Genomic DNA, 19,492 nt, shown 5'->3' with positions numbered 1-19,492 from the left:
TCATGTACGCGATACATCTCAAACCTAGCGTCCCGATGCTTCCATAGTCAGCTGCTACGAAATGAAAGTATGCCCCAGGTGAGGCTCGAACTCACAACCCCGGCATTGCTCACGGCTACTGCCTTATAAGTACCGTGCGCTAACCAATTGCGCCACTGGGGCTACAGCACAGTGCTTACAGTTAGCGGTATTCACTTTGATGCCAACCTGTTGTGGCTACAGACCCGTCATACGACCGTCACCTGCGGCCATACTGCGACGTTAGCACCTGTCTACGAATGCTTCATACGATTCTTGTTTTATATGCTACACTTACAAGCATGTCAACCGCTTGTCATCACCGAAAAAATGCAAAAAAACGGGCGCCTTGCATTCCGCTACCTGTCCATCAGCGACGGCAGATCTGTGGCAAGCTCTAAGCTGTGCAGGCGCTCCGTGGCCGAGCAGCAGGAGGAGAGATGCCTTCCTTGGTGGCAGCTCCCTGCAGAGTGCCGAAGACCAGAGTGGCCGCGCCGCCGTTGTCAGTGGATGACATGCAATTGTCGAGCCACGGAGAACACGTTGCTTTGCGATGTGCACCCGCCTCGTAGCAGAAAACGCGAACAGTGGCCCTGTGGCGCAACGGATAACGCGTCTGACTACGGATCAGAAGATTCCAGGTTCGAATCCTGGCAGGGTCGGCATTTCGTTAGTTGCGGGCGCGTAGCTAGGCAGTGCATTCGAATGTCTCCACCTTCGTGGAGTGCAATGTTAATCCTGAGCATCTCGCAGCTGCATCTCGAGACGATCGCGGTAAATATCGCTTCGTGCAAGCGTCAGTCGAGCAAAGTCGAGACAAGTCAAGCTGGCAGATGCTACGCAGTTAATTAAACGGTAGGCGACGCAGACAACGCTTTTCCAAGTGTCCCATGTCACGCACCGAAGAGCGCGCATCTGTCCGCACAGCAGAGTGGCGCAGTGGAAGCGTGCTGGGCCCATAACCCAGAGGTCCGTGGATCGAAACCACGCTCTGCTAAAATTATTCTTTTTCTTGGGTGCTTCGAGCTCGATCATTAATCCTGGGGTGCGCTGATTCAGCGTCGACGGCAAACCCTGTGAGTTGTGAAACGACGACGTCGTGTGCAGAATACGAGAAACACTTCCTAAGACGCAGACTTTCTTACGATTTTTTAGCAATTACATTCCTTGATCACAACGGTAATGCTTTTTCGGGCCACACGCGCAACCTTCGCGATATAAAAATCGCATCTCCCCGGCGGGGAATCGAACCCCGGTCTCCCGCGTGACAGGCGGGGATACTAACCACTATACTACCGAGGAACACGCAGTCCTTGTCTACAGTGCACGCACATTTATGGTTCTCATGTACGCGATACATCTCAAACCTAGCGTCCCGATGCTTCCATAGTCAGCTGCTACGAAATGAAAGTATGCCCCAGGTGAGGCTCGAACTCACAACCCCGGCATTGCTCACGGCTACTGCCTTATAAGTACCGTGCGCTAACCAATTGCGCCACTGGGGCTACAGCACAGTGCTTACAGTTAGCGGTATTCACTTTGATGCCAACCTGTTGTGGCTACAGACCCGTCATACGACCGTCACCTGCGGCCATACTGCGACGTTAGCACCTGTCTACGAATGCTTCATACGATTCTTGTTTTATATGCTACACTTACAAGCATGTCAACCGCTTGTCATCACCGAAAAAATGCAAAAAAACGGGCGCCTTGCATTCCGCTACCTGTCCATCAGCGACGGCAGATCTGTGGCAAGCTCTAAGCTGTGCAGGCGCTCCGTGGCCGAGCAGCAGGAGGAGAGATGCCTTCCTTGGTGGCAGCTCCCTGCAGAGTGCCGAAGACCAGAGTGGCCGCGCCGCCGTTGTCAGTGGATGACATGCAATTGTCGAGCCACGGAGAACACGTTGCTTTGCGATGTGCACCCGCCTCGTAGCAGAAAACGCGAACAGTGGCCCTGTGGCGCAACGGATAACGCGTCTGACTACGGATCAGAAGATTCCAGGTTCGAATCCTGGCAGGGTCGGCATTTCGTTAGTTGCGGGCGCGTAGCTAGGCAGTGCATTCGAATGTCTCCACCTTCGTGGAGTGCAATGTTAATCCTGAGCATCTCGCAGCTGCATCTCGAGACGATCGCGGTAAATATCGCTTCGTGCAAGCGTCAGTCGAGCAAAGTCGAGACAAGTCAAGCTGGCAGATGCTACGCAGTTAATTAAACGGTAGGCGACGCAGACAACGCTTTTCCAAGTGTCCCATGTCACGCACCGAAGAGCGCGCATCTGTCCGCACAGCAGAGTGGCGCAGTGGAAGCGTGCTGGGCCCATAACCCAGAGGTCCGTGGATCGAAACCACGCTCTGCTAAAATTATTCTTTTTCTTGGGTGCTTCGAGCTCGATCATTAATCCTGGGGTGCGCTGATTCAGCGTCGACGGCAAACCCTGTGAGTTGTGAAACGACGACGTCGTGTGCAGAATACGAGAAACACTTCCTAAGACGCAGACTTTCTTACGATTTTTTAGCAATTACATTCCTTGATCACAACGGTAATGCTTTTTCGGGCCACACGCGCAACCTTCGCGATATAAAAATCGCATCTCCCCGGCGGGGAATCGAACCCCGGTCTCCCGCGTGACAGGCGGGGATACTAACCACTATACTACCGAGGAACACGCAGTCCTTGTCTACAGTGCACGCACATTTATGGTTCTCATGTACGCGATACATCTCAAACCTAGCGTCCCGATGCTTCCATAGTCAGCTGCTACGAAATGAAAGTATGCCCCAGGTGAGGCTCGAACTCACAACCCCGGCATTGCTCACGGCTACTGCCTTATAAGTACCGTGCGCTAACCAATTGCGCCACTGGGGCTACAGCACAGTGCTTACAGTTAGCGGTATTCACTTTGATGCCAACCTGTTGTGGCTACAGACCCGTCATACGACCGTCACCTGCGGCCATACTGCGACGTTAGCACCTGTCTACGAATGCTTCATACGATTCTTGTTTTATATGCTACACTTACAAGCATGTCAACCGCTTGTCATCACCGAAAAAATGCAAAAAAACGGGCGCCTTGCATTCCGCTACCTGTCCATCAGCGACGGCAGATCTGTGGCAAGCTCTAAGCTGTGCAGGCGCTCCGTGGCCGAGCAGCAGGAGGAGAGATGCCTTCCTTGGTGGCAGCTCCCTGCAGAGTGCCGAAGACCAGAGTGGCCGCGCCGCCGTTGTCAGTGGATGACATGCAATTGTCGAGCCACGGAGAACACGTTGCTTTGCGATGTGCACCCGCCTCGTAGCAGAAAACGCGAACAGTGGCCCTGTGGCGCAACGGATAACGCGTCTGACTACGGATCAGAAGATTCCAGGTTCGAATCCTGGCAGGGTCGGCATTTCGTTAGTTGCGGGCGCGTAGCTAGGCAGTGCATTCGAATGTCTCCACCTTCGTGGAGTGCAATGTTAATCCTGAGCATCTCGCAGCTGCATCTCGAGACGATCGCGGTAAATATCGCTTCGTGCAAGCGTCAGTCGAGCAAAGTCGAGACAAGTCAAGCTGGCAGATGCTACGCAGTTAATTAAACGGTAGGCGACGCAGACAACGCTTTTCCAAGTGTCCCATGTCACGCACCGAAGAGCGCGCATCTGTCCGCACAGCAGAGTGGCGCAGTGGAAGCGTGCTGGGCCCATAACCCAGAGGTCCGTGGATCGAAACCACGCTCTGCTAAAATTATTCTTTTTCTTGGGTGCTTCGAGCTCGATCATTAATCCTGGGGTGCGCTGATTCAGCGTCGACGGCAAACCCTGTGAGTTGTGAAACGACGACGTCGTGTGCAGAATACGAGAAACACTTCCTAAGACGCAGACTTTCTTACGATTTTTTAGCAATTACATTCCTTGATCACAACGGTAATGCTTTTTCGGGCCACACGCGCAACCTTCGCGATATAAAAATCGCATCTCCCCGGCGGGGAATCGAACCCCGGTCTCCCGCGTGACAGGCGGGGATACTAACCACTATACTACCGAGGAACACGCAGTCCTTGTCTACAGTGCACGCACATTTATGGTTCTCATGTACGCGATACATCTCAAACCTAGCGTCCCGATGCTTCCATAGTCAGCTGCTACGAAATGAAAGTATGCCCCAGGTGAGGCTCGAACTCACAACCCCGGCATTGCTCACGGCTACTGCCTTATAAGTACCGTGCGCTAACCAATTGCGCCACTGGGGCTACAGCACAGTGCTTACAGTTAGCGGTATTCACTTTGATGCCAACCTGTTGTGGCTACAGACCCGTCATACGACCGTCACCTGCGGCCATACTGCGACGTTAGCACCTGTCTACGAATGCTTCATACGATTCTTGTTTTATATGCTACACTTACAAGCATGTCAACCGCTTGTCATCACCGAAAAAATGCAAAAAAACGGGCGCCTTGCATTCCGCTACCTGTCCATCAGCGACGGCAGATCTGTGGCAAGCTCTAAGCTGTGCAGGCGCTCCGTGGCCGAGCAGCAGGAGGAGAGATGCCTTCCTTGGTGGCAGCTCCCTGCAGAGTGCCGAAGACCAGAGTGGCCGCGCCGCCGTTGTCAGTGGATGACATGCAATTGTCGAGCCACGGAGAACACGTTGCTTTGCGATGTGCACCCGCCTCGTAGCAGAAAACGCGAACAGTGGCCCTGTGGCGCAACGGATAACGCGTCTGACTACGGATCAGAAGATTCCAGGTTCGAATCCTGGCAGGGTCGGCATTTCGTTAGTTGCGGGCGCGTAGCTAGGCAGTGCATTCGAATGTCTCCACCTTCGTGGAGTGCAATGTTAATCCTGAGCATCTCGCAGCTGCATCTCGAGACGATCGCGGTAAATATCGCTTCGTGCAAGCGTCAGTCGAGCAAAGTCGAGACAAGTCAAGCTGGCAGATGCTACGCAGTTAATTAAACGGTAGGCGACGCAGACAACGCTTTTCCAAGTGTCCCATGTCACGCACCGAAGAGCGCGCATCTGTCCGCACAGCAGAGTGGCGCAGTGGAAGCGTGCTGGGCCCATAACCCAGAGGTCCGTGGATCGAAACCACGCTCTGCTAAAATTATTCTTTTTCTTGGGTGCTTCGAGCTCGATCATTAATCCTGGGGTGCGCTGATTCAGCGTCGACGGCAAACCCTGTGAGTTGTGAAACGACGACGTCGTGTGCAGAATACGAGAAACACTTCCTAAGACGCAGACTTTCTTACGATTTTTTAGCAATTACATTCCTTGATCACAACGGTAATGCTTTTTCGGGCCACACGCGCAACCTTCGCGATATAAAAATCGCATCTCCCCGGCGGGGAATCGAACCCCGGTCTCCCGCGTGACAGGCGGGGATACTAACCACTATACTACCGAGGAACACGCAGTCCTTGTCTACAGTGCACGCACATTTATGGTTCTCATGTACGCGATACATCTCAAACCTAGCGTCCCGATGCTTCCATAGTCAGCTGCTACGAAATGAAAGTATGCCCCAGGTGAGGCTCGAACTCACAACCCCGGCATTGCTCACGGCTACTGCCTTATAAGTACCGTGCGCTAACCAATTGCGCCACTGGGGCTACAGCACAGTGCTTACAGTTAGCGGTATTCACTTTGATGCCAACCTGTTGTGGCTACAGACCCGTCATACGACCGTCACCTGCGGCCATATTGCGACGTTAGCACCTGTCTACGAATGCTTCATACGATTCTTGTTTTATATGCTACACTTACAAGCATGTCAACCGCTTGTCATCACCGAAAAAATGCAAAAAAACGGGCGCCTTGCATTCCGCTACCTGTCCATCAGCGACGGCAGATCTGTGGCAAGCTCTAAGCTGTGCAGGCGCTCCGTGGCCGAGCAGCAGGAGGAGAGATGCCTTCCTTGGTGGCAGCTCCCTGCAGAGTGCCGAAGACCAGAGTGGCCGCGCCGCCGTTGTCAGTGGATGACATGCAATTGTCGAGCCACGGAGAACACGTTGCTTTGCGATGTGCACCCGCCTCGTAGCAGAAAACGCGAACAGTGGCCCTGTGGCGCAACGGATAACGCGTCTGACTACGGATCAGAAGATTCCAGGTTCGAATCCTGGCAGGGTCGGCATTTCGTTAGTTGCGGGCGCGTAGCTAGGCAGTGCATTCGAATGTCTCCACCTTCGTGGAGTGCAATGTTAATCCTGAGCATCTCGCAGCTGCATCTCGAGACGATCGCGGTAAATATCGCTTCGTGCAAGCGTCAGCGTAGCGTCAGTCGAGCAAAGTCGAGACAAGTCAAGCTGGCAGATGCTACGCAGTTAATTAAACGGTAGGCGACGCAGACAACGCTTTTCCAAGTGTCCCATGTCACGCACCGAAGAGCGCGCATCTGTCCGCACAGCAGAGTGGCGCAGTGGAAGCGTGCTGGGCCCATAACCCAGAGGTCCGTGGATCGAAACCACGCTCTGCTAAAATTATTCTTTTTCTTGGGTGCTTCGAGCTCGATCATTAATCCTGGGGTGCGCTGATTCAGCGTCGACGGCAAACCCTGTGAGTTGTGAAACGACGACGTCGTGTGCAGAATACGAGAAACACTTCCTAAGACGCAGACTTTCTTACGATTTTTTAGCAATTACATTCCTTGATCACAACGGTAATGCTTTTTCGGGCCACACGCGCAACCTTCGCGATATAAAAATCGCATCTCCCCGGCGGGGAATCGAACCCCGGTCTCCCGCGTGACAGGCGGGGATACTAACCACTATACTACCGAGGAACACGCAGTCCTTGTCTACAGTGCACGCACATTTATGGTTCTCATGTACGCGATACATCTCAAACCTAGCGTCCCGATGCTTCCATAGTCAGCTGCTACGAAATGAAAGTATGCCCCAGGTGAGGCTCGAACTCACAACCCCGGCATTGCTCACGGCTACTGCCTTATAAGTACCGTGCGCTAACCAATTGCGCCACTGGGGCTACAGCACAGTGCTTACAGTTAGCGGTATTCACTTTGATGCCAACCTGTTGTGGCTACAGACCCGTCATACGACCGTCACCTGCGGCCATACTGCGACGTTAGCACCTGTCTACGAATGCTTCATACGATTCTTGTTTTATATGCTACACTTACAAGCATGTCAACCGCTTGTCATCACCGAAAAAATGCAAAAAAACGGGCGCCTTGCATTCCGCTACCTGTCCATCAGCGACGGCAGATCTGTGGCAAGCTCTAAGCTGTGCAGGCGCTCCGTGGCCGAGCAGCAGGAGGAGAGATGCCTTCCTTGGTGGCAGCTCCCTGCAGAGTGCCGAAGACCAGAGTGGCCGCGCCGCCGTTGTCAGTGGATGACATGCAATTGTCGAGCCACGGAGAACACGTTGCTTTGCGATGTGCACCCGCCTCGTAGCAGAAAACGCGAACAGTGGCCCTGTGGCGCAACGGATAACGCGTCTGACTACGGATCAGAAGATTCCAGGTTCGAATCCTGGCAGGGTCGGCATTTCGTTAGTTGCGGGCGCGTAGCTAGGCAGTGCATTCGAATGTCTCCACCTTCGTGGAGTGCAATGTTAATCCTGAGCATCTCGCAGCTGCATCTCGAGACGATCGCGGTAAATATCGCTTCGTGCAAGCGTCAGCGTAGCGTCAGTCGAGCAAAGTCGAGACAAGTCAAGCTGGCAGATGCTACGCAGTTAATTAAACGGTAGGCGACGCAGACAACGCTTTTCCAAGTGTCCCATGTCACGCACCGAAGAGCGCGCATCTGTCCGCACAGCAGAGTGGCGCAGTGGAAGCGTGCTGGGCCCATAACCCAGAGGTCCGTGGATCGAAACCACGCTCTGCTAAAATTATTCTTTTTCTTGGGTGCTTCGAGCTCGATCATTAATCCTGGGGTGCGCTGATTCAGCGTCGACGGCAAACCCTGTGAGTTGTGAAACGACGACGTCGTGTGCAGAATACGAGAAACACTTCCTAAGACGCAGACTTTCTTACGATTTTTTAGCAATTACATTCCTTGATCACAACGGTAATGCTTTTTCGGGCCACACGCGCAACCTTCGCGATATAAAAATCGCATCTCCCCGGCGGGGAATCGAACCCCGGTCTCCCGCGTGACAGGCGGGGATACTAACCACTATACTACCGAGGAACACGCAGTCCTTGTCTACAGTGCACGCACATTTATGGTTCTCATGTACGCGATACATCTCAAACCTAGCGTCCCGATGCTTCCATAGTCAGCTGCTACGAAATGAAAGTATGCCCCAGGTGAGGCTCGAACTCACAACCCCGGCATTGCTCACGGCTACTGCCTTATAAGTACCGTGCGCTAACCAATTGCGCCACTGGGGCTACAGCACAGTGCTTACAGTTAGCGGTATTCACTTTGATGCCAACCTGTTGTGGCTACAGACCCGTCATACGACCGTCACCTGCGGCCATACTGCGACGTTAGCACCTGTCTACGAATGCTTCATACGATTCTTGTTTTATATGCTACACTTACAAGCATGTCAACCGCTTGTCATCACCGAAAAAATGCAAAAAAACGGGCGCCTTGCATTCCGCTACCTGTCCATCAGCGACGGCAGATCTGTGGCAAGCTCTAAGCTGTGCAGGCGCTCCGTGGCCGAGCAGCAGGAGGAGAGATGCCTTCCTTGGTGGCAGCTCCCTGCAGAGTGCCGAAGACCAGAGTGGCCGCGCCGCCGTTGTCAGTGGATGACATGCAATTGTCGAGCCACGGAGAACACGTTGCTTTGCGATGTGCACCCGCCTCGTAGCAGAAAACGCGAACAGTGGCCCTGTGGCGCAACGGATAACGCGTCTGACTACGGATCAGAAGATTCCAGGTTCGAATCCTGGCAGGGTCGGCATTTCGTTAGTTGCGGGCGCGTAGCTAGGCAGTGCATTCGAATGTCTCCACCTTCGTGGAGTGCAATGTTAATCCTGAGCATCTCGCAGCTGCATCTCGAGACGATCGCGGTAAATATCGCTTCGTGCAAGCGTCAGTCGAGCAAAGTCGAGACAAGTCAAGCTGGCAGATGCTACGCAGTTAATTAAACGGTAGGCGACGCAGACAACGCTTTTCCAAGTGTCCCATGTCACGCACCGAAGAGCGCGCATCTGTCCGCACAGCAGAGTGGCGCAGTGGAAGCGTGCTGGGCCCATAACCCAGAGGTCCGTGGATCGAAACCACGCTCTGCTAAAATTATTCTTTTTCTTGGGTGCTTCGAGCTCGATCATTAATCCTGGGGTGCGCTGATTCAGCGTCGACGGCAAACCCTGTGAGTTGTGAAACGACGACGTCGTGTGCAGAATACGAGAAACACTTCCTAAGACGCAGACTTTCTTACGATTTTTTAGCAATTACATTCCTTGATCACAACGGTAATGCTTTTTCGGGCCACACGCGCAACCTTCGCGATATAAAAATCGCATCTCCCCGGCGGGGAATCGAACCCCGGTCTCCCGCGTGACAGGCGGGGATACTAACCACTATACTACCGAGGAACACGCAGTCCTTGTCTACAGTGCACGCACATTTATGGTTCTCATGTACGCGATACATCTCAAACCTAGCGTCCCGATGCTTCCATAGTCAGCTGCTACGAAATGAAAGTATGCCCCAGGTGAGGCTCGAACTCACAACCCCGGCATTGCTCACGGCTACTGCCTTATAAGTACCGTGCGCTAACCAATTGCGCCACTGGGGCTACAGCACAGTGCTTACAGTTAGCGGTATTCACTTTGATGCCAACCTGTTGTGGCTACAGACCCGTCATACGACCGTCACCTGCGGCCATACTGCGACGTTAGCACCTGTCTACGAATGCTTCATACGATTCTTGTTTTATATGCTACACTTACAAGCATGTCAACCGCTTGTCATCACCGAAAAAATGCAAAAAAACGGGCGCCTTGCATTCCGCTACCTGTCCATCAGCGACGGCAGATCTGTGGCAAGCTCTAAGCTGTGCAGGCGCTCCGTGGCCGAGCAGCAGGAGGAGAGATGCCTTCCTTGGTGGCAGCTCCCTGCAGAGTGCCGAAGACCAGAGTGGCCGCGCCGCCGTTGTCAGTGGATGACATGCAATTGTCGAGCCACGGAGAACACGTTGCTTTGCGATGTGCACCCGCCTCGTAGCAGAAAACGCGAACAGTGGCCCTGTGGCGCAACGGATAACGCGTCTGACTACGGATCAGAAGATTCCAGGTTCGAATCCTGGCAGGGTCGGCATTTCGTTAGTTGCGGGCGCGTAGCTAGGCAGTGCATTCGAATGTCTCCACCTTCGTGGAGTGCAATGTTAATCCTGAGCACCTCGCAGCTGCATCTCGAGACGATCGCGGTAAATATCGCTTCGTGCAAGCGTCAGTCGAGCAAAGTCGAGACAAGTCAAGCTGGCAGATGCTACGCAGTTAATTAAACGGTAGGCGACGCAGACAACGCTTTTCCAAGTGTCCCATGTCACGCACCGAAGAGCGCGCATCTGTCCGCACAGCAGAGTGGCGCAGTGGAAGCGTGCTGGGCCCATAACCCAGAGGTCCGTGGATCGAAACCACGCTCTGCTAAAATTATTCTTTTTCTTGGGTGCTTCGAGCTCGATCATTAATCCTGGGGTGCGCTGATTCAGCGTCGACGGCAAACCCTGTGAGTTGTGAAACGACGACGTCGTGTGCAGAATACGAGAAACACTTCCTAAGACGCAGACTTTCTTACGATTTTTTAGCAATTACATTCCTTGATCACAACGGTAATGCTTTTTCGGGCCACACGCGCAACCTTCGCGATATAAAAATCGCATCTCCCCGGCGGGGAATCGAACCCCGGTCTCCCGCGTGACAGGCGGGGATACTAACCACTATACTACCGAGGAACACGCAGTCCTTGTCTACAGTGCACGCACATTTATGGTTCTCATGTACGCGATACATCTCAAACCTAGCGTCCCGATGCTTCCATAGTCAGCTGCTACGAAATGAAAGTATGCCCCAGGTGAGGCTCGAACTCACAACCCCGGCATTGCTCACGGCTACTGCCTTATAAGTACCGTGCGCTAACCAATTGCGCCACTGGGGCTACAGCACAGTGCTTACAGTTAGCGGTATTCACTTTGATGCCAACCTGTTGTGGCTACAGACCCGTCATACGACCGTCACCTGCGGCCATACTGCGACGTTAGCACCTGTCTACGAATGCTTCATACGATTCTTGTTTTATATGCTACACTTACAAGCATGTCAACCGCTTGTCATCACCGAAAAAATGCAAAAAAACGGGCGCCTTGCATTCCGCTACCTGTCCATCAGCGACGGCAGATCTGTGGCAAGCTCTAAGCTGTGCAGGCGCTCCGTGGCCGAGCAGCAGGAGGAGAGATGCCTTCCTTGGTGGCAGCTCCCTGCAGAGTGCCGAAGACCAGAGTGGCCGCGCCGCCGTTGTCAGTGGATGACATGCAATTGTCGAGCCACGGAGAACACGTTGCTTTGCGATGTGCACCCGCCTCGTAGCAGAAAACGCGAACAGTGGCCCTGTGGCGCAACGGATAACGCGTCTGACTACGGATCAGAAGATTCCAGGTTCGAATCCTGGCAGGGTCGGCATTTCGTTAGTTGCGGGCGCGTAGCTAGGCAGTGCATTCGAATGTCTCCACCTTCGTGGAGTGCAATGTTAATCCTGAGCATCTCGCAGCTGCATTCGAGACGATCGCGGTAAATATCGCTTCGTGCAAGCGTCAGTCGAGCAAAGTCGAGACAAGTCAAGCTGGCAGATGCTACGCAGTTAATTAAACGGTAGGCGACGCAGACAACGCTTTTCCAAGTGTCCCATGTCACGCACCGAAGAGCGCGCATCTGTCCGCACAGCAGAGTGGCGCAGTGGAAGCGTGCTGGGCCCATAACCCAGAGGTCCGTGGATCGAAACCACGCTCTGCTAAAATTATTCTTTTTCTTGGGTGCTTCGAGCTCGATCATTAATCCTGGGGTGCGCTGATTCAGCGTCGACGGCAAACCCTGTGAGTTGTGAAACGACGACGTCGTGTGCAGAATACGAGAAACACTTCCTAAGACGCAGACTTTCTTACGATTTTTTAGCAATTACATTCCTTGATCACAACGGTAATGCTTTTTCGGGCCACACGCGCAACCTTCGCGATATAAAAATCGCATCTCCCCGGCGGGGAATCGAACCCCGGTCTCCCGCGTGACAGGCGGGGATACTAACCACTATACTACCGAGGAACACGCAGTCCTTGTCTACAGTGCACGCACATTTATGGTTCTCATGTACGCGATACATCTCAAACCTAGCGTCCCGATGCTTCCATAGTCAGCTGCTACGAAATGAAAGTATGCCCCAGGTGAGGCTCGAACTCACAACCCCGGCATTGCTCACGGCTACTGCCTTATAAGTACCGTGCGCTAACCAATTGCGCCACTGGGGCTACAGCACAGTGCTTACAGTTAGCGGTATTCACTTTGATGCCAACCTGTTGTGGCTACAGACCCGTCATACGACCGTCACCTGCGGCCATACTGCGACGTTAGCACCTGTCTACGAATGCTTCATACGATTCTTGTTTTATATGCTACACTTACAAGCATGTCAACCGCTTGTCATCACCGAAAAAATGCAAAAAAACGGGCGCCTTGCATTCCGCTACCTGTCCATCAGCGACGGCAGATCTGTGGCAAGCTCTAAGCTGTGCAGGCGCTCCGTGGCCGAGCAGCAGGAGGAGAGATGCCTTCCTTGGTGGCAGCTCCCTGCAGAGTGCCGAAGACCAGAGTGGCCGCGCCGCCGTTGTCAGTGGATGACATGCAATTGTCGAGCCACGGAGAACACGTTGCTTTGCGATGTGCACCCGCCTCGTAGCAGAAAACGCGAACAGTGGCCCTGTGGCGCAACGGATAACGCGTCTGACTACGGATCAGAAGATTCCAGGTTCGAATCCTGGCAGGGTCGGCATTTCGTTAGTTGCGGGCGCGTAGCTAGGCAGTGCATTCGAATGTCTCCACCTTCGTGGAGTGCAATGTTAATCCTGAGCATCTCGCAGCTGCATTCGAGACGATCGCGGTAAATATCGCTTCGTGCAAGCGTCAGTCGAGCAAAGTCGAGACAAGTCAAGCTGGCAGATGCTACGCAGTTAATTAAACGGTAGGCGACGCAGACAACGCTTTTCCAAGTGTCCCATGTCACGCACCGAAGAGCGCGCATCTGTCCGCACAGCAGAGTGGCGCAGTGGAAGCGTGCTGGGCCCATAACCCAGAGGTCCGTGGATCGAAACCACGCTCTGCTAAAATTATTCTTTTTCTTGGGTGCTTCGAGCTCGATCATTAATCCTGGGGTGCGCTGATTCAGCGTCGACGGCAAACCCTGTGAGTTGTGAAACGACGACGTCGTGTGCAGAATACGAGAAACACTTCCTAAGACGCAGACTTTCTTACGATTTTTTAGCAATTACATTCCTTGATCACAACGGTAATGCTTTTTCGGGCCACACGCGCAACCTTCGCGATATAAAAATCGCATCTCCCCGGCGGGGAATCGAACCCCGGTCTCCCGCGTGACAGGCGGGGATACTAACCACTATACTACCGAGGAACACGCAGTCTTTGTCTACAGTGCACGCACATTTATGGTTCTCATGTACGCGATACATCTCAAACCTAGCGTCCCGATGCTTCCATAGTCAGCTGCTACGAAATGAAAGTATGCCCCAGGTGAGGCTCGAACTCACAACCCCGGCATTGCTCACGGCTACTGCCTTATAAGTACCGTGCGCTAACCAATTGCGCCACTGGGGCTACAGCACAGTGCTTACAGTTAGCGGTATTCACTTTGATGCCAACCTGTTGTGGCTACAGACCCGTCATACGACCGTCACCTGCGGCCATACTGCGACGTTAGCACCTGTCTACGAATGCTTCATACGATTCTTGTTTTATATGCTACACTTACAAGCATGTCAACCGCTTGTCATCACCGAAAAAATGCAAAAAAACGGGCGCCTTGCATTCCGCTACCTGTCCATCAGCGACGGCAGATCTGTGGCAAGCTCTAAGCTGTGCAGGCGCTCCGTGGCCGAGCAGCAGGAGGAGAGATGCCTTCCTTGGTGGCAGCTCCCTGCAGAGTGCCGAAGACCAGAGTGGCCGCGCCGCCGTTGTCAGTGGATGACATGCAATTGTCGAGCCACGGAGAACACGTTGCTTTGCGATGTGCACCCGCCTCGTAGCAGAAAACGCGAACAGTGGCCCTGTGGCGCAACGGATAACGCGTCTGACTACGGATCAGAAGATTCCAGGTTCGAATCCTGGCAGGGTCGGCATTTCGTTAGTTGCGGGCGCGTAGCTAGGCAGTGCATTCGAATGTCTCCACCTTCGTGGAGTGCAATGTTAATCCTGAGCATCTCGCAGCTGCATCTCGAGACGATCGCGGTAAATATCGCTTCGTGCAAGCGTCAGTCGAGCAAAGTCGAGACAAGTCAAGCTGGCAGATGCTACGCAGTTAATTAAACGGTAGGCGACGCAGACAACGCTTTTCCAAGTGTCCCATGTCACGCACCGAAGAGCGCGCATCTGTCCGCACAGCAGAGTGGCGCAGTGGAAGCGTGCTGGGCCCATAACCCAGAGGTCCGTGGATCGAAACCACGCTCTGCTAAAATTATTCTTTTTCTTGGGTGCTTCGAGCTCGATCATTAATCCTGGGGTGCGCTGATTCAGCGTCGACGGCAAACCCTGTGAGTTGTGAAACGACGACGTCGTGTGCAGAATACGAGAAACACTTCCTAAGACGCAGACTTTCTTACGATTTTTTAGCAATTACATTCCTTGATCACAACGGTAATGCTTTTTCGGGCCACACGCGCAACCTTCGCGATATAAAAATCGCATCTCCCCGGCGGGGAATCGAACCCCGGTCTCCCGCGTGACAGGCGGGGATACTAACCACTATACTACCGAGGAACACGCAGTCCTTGTCTACAGTGCACGCACATTTATGGTTCTCATGTACGCGATACATCTCAAACCTAGCGTCCCGATGCTTCCATAGTCAGCTGCTACGAAATGAAAGTATGCCCCAGGTGAGGCTCGAACTCACAACCCCGGCATTGCTCACGGCTACTGCCTTATAAGTACCGTGCGCTAACCAATTGCGCCACTGGGGCTACAGCACAGTGCTTACAGTTAGCGGTATTCACTTTGATGCCAACCTGTTGTGGCTACAGACCCGTCATACGACCGTCACCTGCGGCCATACTGCGACGTTAGCACCTGTCTACGAATGCTTCATACGATTCTTGTTTTATATGCTACACTTACAAGCATGTCAACCGCTTGTCATCACCGAAAAAATGCAAAAAAACGGGCGCCTTGCATTCCGCTACCTGTCCATCAGCGACGGCAGATCTGTGGCAAGCTCTAAGCTGTGCAGGCGCTCCGTGGCCGAGCAGCAGGAGGAGAGATGCCTTCCTTGGTGGCAGCTCCCTGCAGAGTGCCGAAGACCAGAGTGGCCGCGCCGCCGTTGTCAGTGGATGACATGCAATTGTCGAGCCACGGAGAACACGTTGCTTTGCGATGTGCACCCGCCTCGTAGCAGAAAACGCGAACAGTGGCCCTGTGGCGCAACGGATAACGCGTCTGACTACGGATCAGAAGATTCCAGGTTCGAATCCTGGCAGGGTCGGCATTTCGTTAGTTGCGGGCGCGTAGCTAGGCAGTGCATTCGAATGTCTCCACCTTCGTGGAGTGCAATGTTAATCCTGAGCATCTCGCAGCTGCATCTCGAGACGATCGCGGTAAATATCGCTTCGTGCAAGCGTCAGCGTAGCGTCAGTCGAGCAAAGTCGAGACAAGTCAAGCTGGCAGATGCTACGCAGTTAATTAAACGGTAGGCGACGCAGACAACGCTTTTCCAAGTGTCCCATGTCACGCACCGAAGAGCGCGCATCTGTCCGCACAGCAGAGTGGCGCAGTGGAAGCGTGCTGGGCCCATAACCCAGAGGTCCGTGGATCGAAACCACGCTCTGCTAAAATTATTCTTTTTCTTGGGTGCTTCGAGCTCGATCATTAATCCTGGGGTGCGCTGATTCAGCGTCGACGGCAAACCCTGTGAGTTGTGAAACGACGACGTCGTGTGCAGAATACGAGAAACACTTCCTAAGACGCAGACTTTCTTACGATTTTTTAGCAATTACATTCCTTGATCACAACGGTAATGCTTTTTCGGGCCACACGCGCAACCTTCGCGATATAAAAATCGCATCTCCCCGGCGGGGAATCGAACCCCGGTCTCCCGCGTGACAGGCGGGGATACTAACCACTATACTACCGAGGAACACGCAGTCTTTGTCTACAGTGCACGCACATTTATGGTTCTCATGTACGCGATACATCTCAAACCTAGCGTCCCGATGCTTCCATAGTCAGCTGCTACGAAATGAAAGTATGCCCCAGGTGAGGCTCGAACTCACAACCCCGGCATTGCTCACGGCTACTGCCTTATAAGTACCGTGCGCTAACCAATTGCGCCACTGGGGCTACAGCACAGTGCTTACAGTTAGCGGTATTCACTTTGATGCCAACCTGTTGTGGCTACAGACCCGTCATACGACCGTCACCTGCGGCCATACTGCGACGTTAGCACCTGTCTACGAATGCTTCATACGATTCTTGTTTTATATGCTACACTTACAAGCATGTCAACCGCTTGTCATCACCGAAAAAATGCAAAAAAACGGGCGCCTTGCATTCCGCTACCTGTCCATCAGCGACGGCAGATCTGTGGCAAGCTCTAAGCTGTGCAGGCGCTCCGTGGCCGAGCAGCAGGAGGAGAGATGCCTTCCTTGGTGGCAGCTCCCTGCAGAGTGCCGAAGACCAGAGTGGCCGCGCCGCCGTTGTCAGTGGATGACATGCAATTGTCGAGCCACGGAGAACACGTTGCTTTGCGATGTGCACCCGCCTCGTAGCAGAAAACGCGAACAGTGGCCCTGTGGCGCAACGGATAACGCGTCTGACTACGGATCAGAAGATTCCAGGTTCGAATCCTGGCAGGGTCGGCATTTCGTTAGTTGCGGGCGCGTAGCTAGGCAGTGCATTCGAATGTCTCCACCTTCGTGGAGTGCAATGTTAATCCTGAGCATCTCGCAGCTGCATCTCGAGACGATCGCGGTAAATATCGCTTCGTGCAAGCGTCAGTCGAGCAAAGTCGAGACAAGTCAAGCTGGCAGATGCTACGCAGTTAATTAAACGGTAGGCGACGCAGACAACGCTTTTCCAAGTGTCCCATGTCACGCACCGAAGAGCGCGCATCTGTCCGCACAGCAGAGTGGCGCAGTGGAAGCGTGCTGGGCCCATAACCCAGAGGTCCGTGGATCGAAACCACGCTCTGCTAAAATTATTCTTTTTCTTGGGTGCTTCGAGCTCGATCATTAATCCTGGGGTGCGCTGATTCAGCGTCGACGGCAAACCCTGTGAGTTGTGAAACGACGACGTCGTGTGCAGAATACGAGAAACACTTCCTAAGACGCAGACTTTCTTACGATTTTTTAGCAATTACATTCCTTGATCACAACGGTAATGCTTTTTCGGGCCACACGCGCAACCTTCGCGATATAAAAATCGCATCTCCCCGGCGGGGAATCGAACCCCGGTCTCCCGCGTGACAGGCGGGGATACTAACCACTATACTACCGAGGAACACGCAGTCCTTGTCTACAGTGCACGCACATTTATGGTTCTCATGTACGCGATACATCTCAAACCTAGCGTCCCGATGCTTCCATAGTCAGCTGCTACGAAATGAAAGTATGCCCCAGGTGAGGCTCGAACTCACAACCCCGGCATTGCTCACGGCTACTGCCTTATAAGTACCGTGCGCTAACCAATTGCGCCACTGGGGCTACAGCACAGTGCTTACAGTTAGCGGTATTCACTTTGATGCCAACCTGTTGTGGCTACAGACCCGTCATACGACCGTCACCTGCGGCCATACTGCGACGTTAGCACCTGTCTACGAATGCTTCATACGATTCTTGTTTTATATGCTACACTTACAAGCATGTCAACCGCTTGTCATCACCGAAAAAATGCAAAAAAACGGGCGCCTTGCATTCCGCTACCTGTCCATCAGCGACGGCAGATCTGTGGCAAGCTCTAAGCTGTGCAGGCGCTCCGTGGCCGAGCAGCAGGAGGAGAGATGCCTTCCTTGGTGGCAGCTCCCTGCAGAGTGCCGAAGACCAGAGTGGCCGCGCCGCCGTTGTCAGTGGATGACATGCAATTGTCGAGCCACGGAGAACACGTTGCTTTGCGATGTGCACCCGCCTCGTAGCAGAAAACGCGAACAGTGGCCCTGTGGCGCAACGGATAACGCGTCTGACTACGGATCAGAAGATTCCAGGTTCGAATCCTGGCAGGGTCGGCATTTCGTTAGTTGCGGGCGCGTAGCTAGGCAGTGCATTCGAATGTCTCCACCTTCGTGGAGTGCAATGTTAATCCTGAGCATCTCGCAGCTGCATCTCGAGACGATCGCGGTAAATATCGCTTCGTGCAAGCGTCAGCGTAGCGTCAGTCGAGCAAAGTCGAGACAAGTCAAGCTGGCAGATGCTACGCAGTTAATTAAACGGTAGGCGACGCAGACAACGCTTTTCCAAGTGTCCCATGTCACGCACCGAAGAGCGCGCATCTGTCCGCACAGCAGAGTGGCGCAGTGGAAGCGTGCTGGGCCCATAACCCAGAGGTCCGTGGATCGAAACCACGCTCTGCTAAAATTATTCTTTTTCTTGGGTGCTTCGAGATCGATCATTAATCCTGGGGTGCGCTGATTCAGCGTCGACGGCAAACCCTGTGAGTTGTGAAACGACGACGTCGTGTGCAGAATACGAGAAACACTTCCTAAGACGCAGACTTTCTTACGATTTTTTAGCAATTACATTCCTTGATCACAACGGTAATGCTTTTTCGGGCCACACGCGCAACCTTCGCGATATAAAAATCGCATATCCCCGGCGGGGAATCGAACCCCGGTCTCCCGCGTGACAGGCGGGGATACTAACCACTATACTACCGAGGAACACGCAGTCTTTGTCTACAGTGCACGCACATTTATGGTTCTCATGTACGCGATACATCTCAAACCTAGCGTCCCGATGCTTCCATAGTCAGCTGCTACGAAATGAAAGTATGCCCCAGGTGAGGCTCGAACTCACAACCCCGGCATTGCTCACGGCTACTGCCTTATAAGTACCGTGCGCTAACCAATTGCGCCACTGGGGCTACAGCACAGTGCTTACAGTTAGCGGTATTCACTTTGATGCCAACCTGTTGTGGCTACAGACCCGTCATACGACCGTCACCTGCGGCCATACTGCGACGTTAGCACCTGTCTACGAATGCTTCATACGATTCTTGTTTTATATGCTACACTTACAAGCATGTCAACCGCTTGTCATCACCGAAAAAATGCAAAAAAACGGGCGCCTTGCATTCCGCTACCTGTCCATCAGCGAC

At 53.4% G+C, this 19,492-nt stretch overlaps 43 non-coding genes across 43 annotated transcripts; 14 read left to right on the top strand and 29 right to left on the bottom strand.

Moving 5' to 3' along the window:
- Positions 1 to 70: 70 nt before the first annotated feature.
- On the bottom strand, positions 71 to 162 carry Trnai-uau. Its single transcript is given in 2 exon segments — positions 71 to 106; positions 125 to 162. It is a non-coding gene; the product is annotated as a tRNA-Ile (tRNA).
- A 445-nt stretch (positions 163 to 607) lies between these two features.
- On the top strand, positions 608 to 680 carry Trnar-acg. Its single transcript has one exon. It is a non-coding gene; the product is annotated as a tRNA-Arg (tRNA).
- Positions 681 to 1,248: 568 nt separating this feature from the next.
- On the bottom strand, positions 1,249 to 1,320 carry Trnad-guc. The gene has a single exon. It is a non-coding gene; the product is annotated as a tRNA-Asp (tRNA).
- A 111-nt stretch (positions 1,321 to 1,431) lies between these two features.
- Positions 1,432 to 1,523, bottom strand: Trnai-uau. The gene is given in 2 exon segments: positions 1,432 to 1,467; positions 1,486 to 1,523. It is a non-coding gene; the product is annotated as a tRNA-Ile (tRNA).
- Positions 1,524 to 1,968: 445 nt separating this feature from the next.
- On the top strand, positions 1,969 to 2,041 carry Trnar-acg. Its single transcript has one exon. It is a non-coding gene; the product is annotated as a tRNA-Arg (tRNA).
- Positions 2,042 to 2,609: 568 nt separating this feature from the next.
- Positions 2,610 to 2,681, bottom strand: Trnad-guc. Its single transcript has one exon. It is a non-coding gene; the product is annotated as a tRNA-Asp (tRNA).
- Positions 2,682 to 2,792: 111 nt separating this feature from the next.
- Trnai-uau lies at positions 2,793 to 2,884 on the bottom strand. Its single transcript is given in 2 exon segments — positions 2,793 to 2,828; positions 2,847 to 2,884. It is a non-coding gene; the product is annotated as a tRNA-Ile (tRNA).
- A 445-nt stretch (positions 2,885 to 3,329) lies between these two features.
- Positions 3,330 to 3,402, top strand: Trnar-acg. Its single transcript has one exon. It is a non-coding gene; the product is annotated as a tRNA-Arg (tRNA).
- A 568-nt stretch (positions 3,403 to 3,970) lies between these two features.
- Trnad-guc lies at positions 3,971 to 4,042 on the bottom strand. The gene has a single exon. It is a non-coding gene; the product is annotated as a tRNA-Asp (tRNA).
- A 111-nt stretch (positions 4,043 to 4,153) lies between these two features.
- Positions 4,154 to 4,245, bottom strand: Trnai-uau. The gene is given in 2 exon segments: positions 4,154 to 4,189; positions 4,208 to 4,245. It is a non-coding gene; the product is annotated as a tRNA-Ile (tRNA).
- A 445-nt stretch (positions 4,246 to 4,690) lies between these two features.
- Trnar-acg lies at positions 4,691 to 4,763 on the top strand. Its single transcript has one exon. It is a non-coding gene; the product is annotated as a tRNA-Arg (tRNA).
- A 568-nt stretch (positions 4,764 to 5,331) lies between these two features.
- Positions 5,332 to 5,403, bottom strand: Trnad-guc. Its single transcript has one exon. It is a non-coding gene; the product is annotated as a tRNA-Asp (tRNA).
- Positions 5,404 to 5,514: 111 nt separating this feature from the next.
- Positions 5,515 to 5,606, bottom strand: Trnai-uau. The gene is given in 2 exon segments: positions 5,515 to 5,550; positions 5,569 to 5,606. It is a non-coding gene; the product is annotated as a tRNA-Ile (tRNA).
- Positions 5,607 to 6,051: 445 nt separating this feature from the next.
- Positions 6,052 to 6,124, top strand: Trnar-acg. The gene has a single exon. It is a non-coding gene; the product is annotated as a tRNA-Arg (tRNA).
- A 579-nt stretch (positions 6,125 to 6,703) lies between these two features.
- On the bottom strand, positions 6,704 to 6,775 carry Trnad-guc. The gene has a single exon. It is a non-coding gene; the product is annotated as a tRNA-Asp (tRNA).
- A 111-nt stretch (positions 6,776 to 6,886) lies between these two features.
- Positions 6,887 to 6,978, bottom strand: Trnai-uau. Its single transcript is given in 2 exon segments — positions 6,887 to 6,922; positions 6,941 to 6,978. It is a non-coding gene; the product is annotated as a tRNA-Ile (tRNA).
- A 445-nt stretch (positions 6,979 to 7,423) lies between these two features.
- Trnar-acg lies at positions 7,424 to 7,496 on the top strand. Its single transcript has one exon. It is a non-coding gene; the product is annotated as a tRNA-Arg (tRNA).
- A 579-nt stretch (positions 7,497 to 8,075) lies between these two features.
- Positions 8,076 to 8,147, bottom strand: Trnad-guc. The gene has a single exon. It is a non-coding gene; the product is annotated as a tRNA-Asp (tRNA).
- Positions 8,148 to 8,258: 111 nt separating this feature from the next.
- Positions 8,259 to 8,350, bottom strand: Trnai-uau. Its single transcript is given in 2 exon segments — positions 8,259 to 8,294; positions 8,313 to 8,350. It is a non-coding gene; the product is annotated as a tRNA-Ile (tRNA).
- Positions 8,351 to 8,795: 445 nt separating this feature from the next.
- Positions 8,796 to 8,868, top strand: Trnar-acg. Its single transcript has one exon. It is a non-coding gene; the product is annotated as a tRNA-Arg (tRNA).
- Positions 8,869 to 9,436: 568 nt separating this feature from the next.
- Trnad-guc lies at positions 9,437 to 9,508 on the bottom strand. Its single transcript has one exon. It is a non-coding gene; the product is annotated as a tRNA-Asp (tRNA).
- A 111-nt stretch (positions 9,509 to 9,619) lies between these two features.
- On the bottom strand, positions 9,620 to 9,711 carry Trnai-uau. Its single transcript is given in 2 exon segments — positions 9,620 to 9,655; positions 9,674 to 9,711. It is a non-coding gene; the product is annotated as a tRNA-Ile (tRNA).
- A 445-nt stretch (positions 9,712 to 10,156) lies between these two features.
- On the top strand, positions 10,157 to 10,229 carry Trnar-acg. Its single transcript has one exon. It is a non-coding gene; the product is annotated as a tRNA-Arg (tRNA).
- Positions 10,230 to 10,797: 568 nt separating this feature from the next.
- Trnad-guc lies at positions 10,798 to 10,869 on the bottom strand. Its single transcript has one exon. It is a non-coding gene; the product is annotated as a tRNA-Asp (tRNA).
- Positions 10,870 to 10,980: 111 nt separating this feature from the next.
- Positions 10,981 to 11,072, bottom strand: Trnai-uau. Its single transcript is given in 2 exon segments — positions 10,981 to 11,016; positions 11,035 to 11,072. It is a non-coding gene; the product is annotated as a tRNA-Ile (tRNA).
- Positions 11,073 to 11,517: 445 nt separating this feature from the next.
- Trnar-acg lies at positions 11,518 to 11,590 on the top strand. Its single transcript has one exon. It is a non-coding gene; the product is annotated as a tRNA-Arg (tRNA).
- A 567-nt stretch (positions 11,591 to 12,157) lies between these two features.
- Trnad-guc lies at positions 12,158 to 12,229 on the bottom strand. Its single transcript has one exon. It is a non-coding gene; the product is annotated as a tRNA-Asp (tRNA).
- A 111-nt stretch (positions 12,230 to 12,340) lies between these two features.
- On the bottom strand, positions 12,341 to 12,432 carry Trnai-uau. The gene is given in 2 exon segments: positions 12,341 to 12,376; positions 12,395 to 12,432. It is a non-coding gene; the product is annotated as a tRNA-Ile (tRNA).
- Positions 12,433 to 12,877: 445 nt separating this feature from the next.
- On the top strand, positions 12,878 to 12,950 carry Trnar-acg. The gene has a single exon. It is a non-coding gene; the product is annotated as a tRNA-Arg (tRNA).
- Positions 12,951 to 13,517: 567 nt separating this feature from the next.
- On the bottom strand, positions 13,518 to 13,589 carry Trnad-guc. Its single transcript has one exon. It is a non-coding gene; the product is annotated as a tRNA-Asp (tRNA).
- A 111-nt stretch (positions 13,590 to 13,700) lies between these two features.
- Positions 13,701 to 13,792, bottom strand: Trnai-uau. The gene is given in 2 exon segments: positions 13,701 to 13,736; positions 13,755 to 13,792. It is a non-coding gene; the product is annotated as a tRNA-Ile (tRNA).
- A 445-nt stretch (positions 13,793 to 14,237) lies between these two features.
- On the top strand, positions 14,238 to 14,310 carry Trnar-acg. The gene has a single exon. It is a non-coding gene; the product is annotated as a tRNA-Arg (tRNA).
- A 568-nt stretch (positions 14,311 to 14,878) lies between these two features.
- On the bottom strand, positions 14,879 to 14,950 carry Trnad-guc. The gene has a single exon. It is a non-coding gene; the product is annotated as a tRNA-Asp (tRNA).
- Positions 14,951 to 15,061: 111 nt separating this feature from the next.
- Trnai-uau lies at positions 15,062 to 15,153 on the bottom strand. The gene is given in 2 exon segments: positions 15,062 to 15,097; positions 15,116 to 15,153. It is a non-coding gene; the product is annotated as a tRNA-Ile (tRNA).
- A 445-nt stretch (positions 15,154 to 15,598) lies between these two features.
- Trnar-acg lies at positions 15,599 to 15,671 on the top strand. Its single transcript has one exon. It is a non-coding gene; the product is annotated as a tRNA-Arg (tRNA).
- A 579-nt stretch (positions 15,672 to 16,250) lies between these two features.
- Trnad-guc lies at positions 16,251 to 16,322 on the bottom strand. Its single transcript has one exon. It is a non-coding gene; the product is annotated as a tRNA-Asp (tRNA).
- Positions 16,323 to 16,433: 111 nt separating this feature from the next.
- On the bottom strand, positions 16,434 to 16,525 carry Trnai-uau. Its single transcript is given in 2 exon segments — positions 16,434 to 16,469; positions 16,488 to 16,525. It is a non-coding gene; the product is annotated as a tRNA-Ile (tRNA).
- A 445-nt stretch (positions 16,526 to 16,970) lies between these two features.
- On the top strand, positions 16,971 to 17,043 carry Trnar-acg. Its single transcript has one exon. It is a non-coding gene; the product is annotated as a tRNA-Arg (tRNA).
- A 568-nt stretch (positions 17,044 to 17,611) lies between these two features.
- Positions 17,612 to 17,683, bottom strand: Trnad-guc. Its single transcript has one exon. It is a non-coding gene; the product is annotated as a tRNA-Asp (tRNA).
- Positions 17,684 to 17,794: 111 nt separating this feature from the next.
- On the bottom strand, positions 17,795 to 17,886 carry Trnai-uau. The gene is given in 2 exon segments: positions 17,795 to 17,830; positions 17,849 to 17,886. It is a non-coding gene; the product is annotated as a tRNA-Ile (tRNA).
- Positions 17,887 to 18,331: 445 nt separating this feature from the next.
- Positions 18,332 to 18,404, top strand: Trnar-acg. Its single transcript has one exon. It is a non-coding gene; the product is annotated as a tRNA-Arg (tRNA).
- Positions 18,405 to 18,983: 579 nt separating this feature from the next.
- On the bottom strand, positions 18,984 to 19,055 carry Trnad-guc. Its single transcript has one exon. It is a non-coding gene; the product is annotated as a tRNA-Asp (tRNA).
- A 111-nt stretch (positions 19,056 to 19,166) lies between these two features.
- Trnai-uau lies at positions 19,167 to 19,258 on the bottom strand. The gene is given in 2 exon segments: positions 19,167 to 19,202; positions 19,221 to 19,258. It is a non-coding gene; the product is annotated as a tRNA-Ile (tRNA).
- Between the last annotated feature and the right edge of the window lie 234 nt (positions 19,259 to 19,492).

Source organism: Schistocerca piceifrons, unplaced genomic scaffold, assembly GCF_021461385.2.
Source record: "Schistocerca piceifrons isolate TAMUIC-IGC-003096 unplaced genomic scaffold, iqSchPice1.1 HiC_scaffold_1684, whole genome shotgun sequence".
NCBI classification, from domain to species: Eukaryota; Metazoa; Arthropoda; class Insecta; order Orthoptera; family Acrididae; genus Schistocerca; species Schistocerca piceifrons.
Note: the sequence above shows the minus strand (reverse complement) of the source record. Positions and strands in the feature narration are given on the sequence as shown.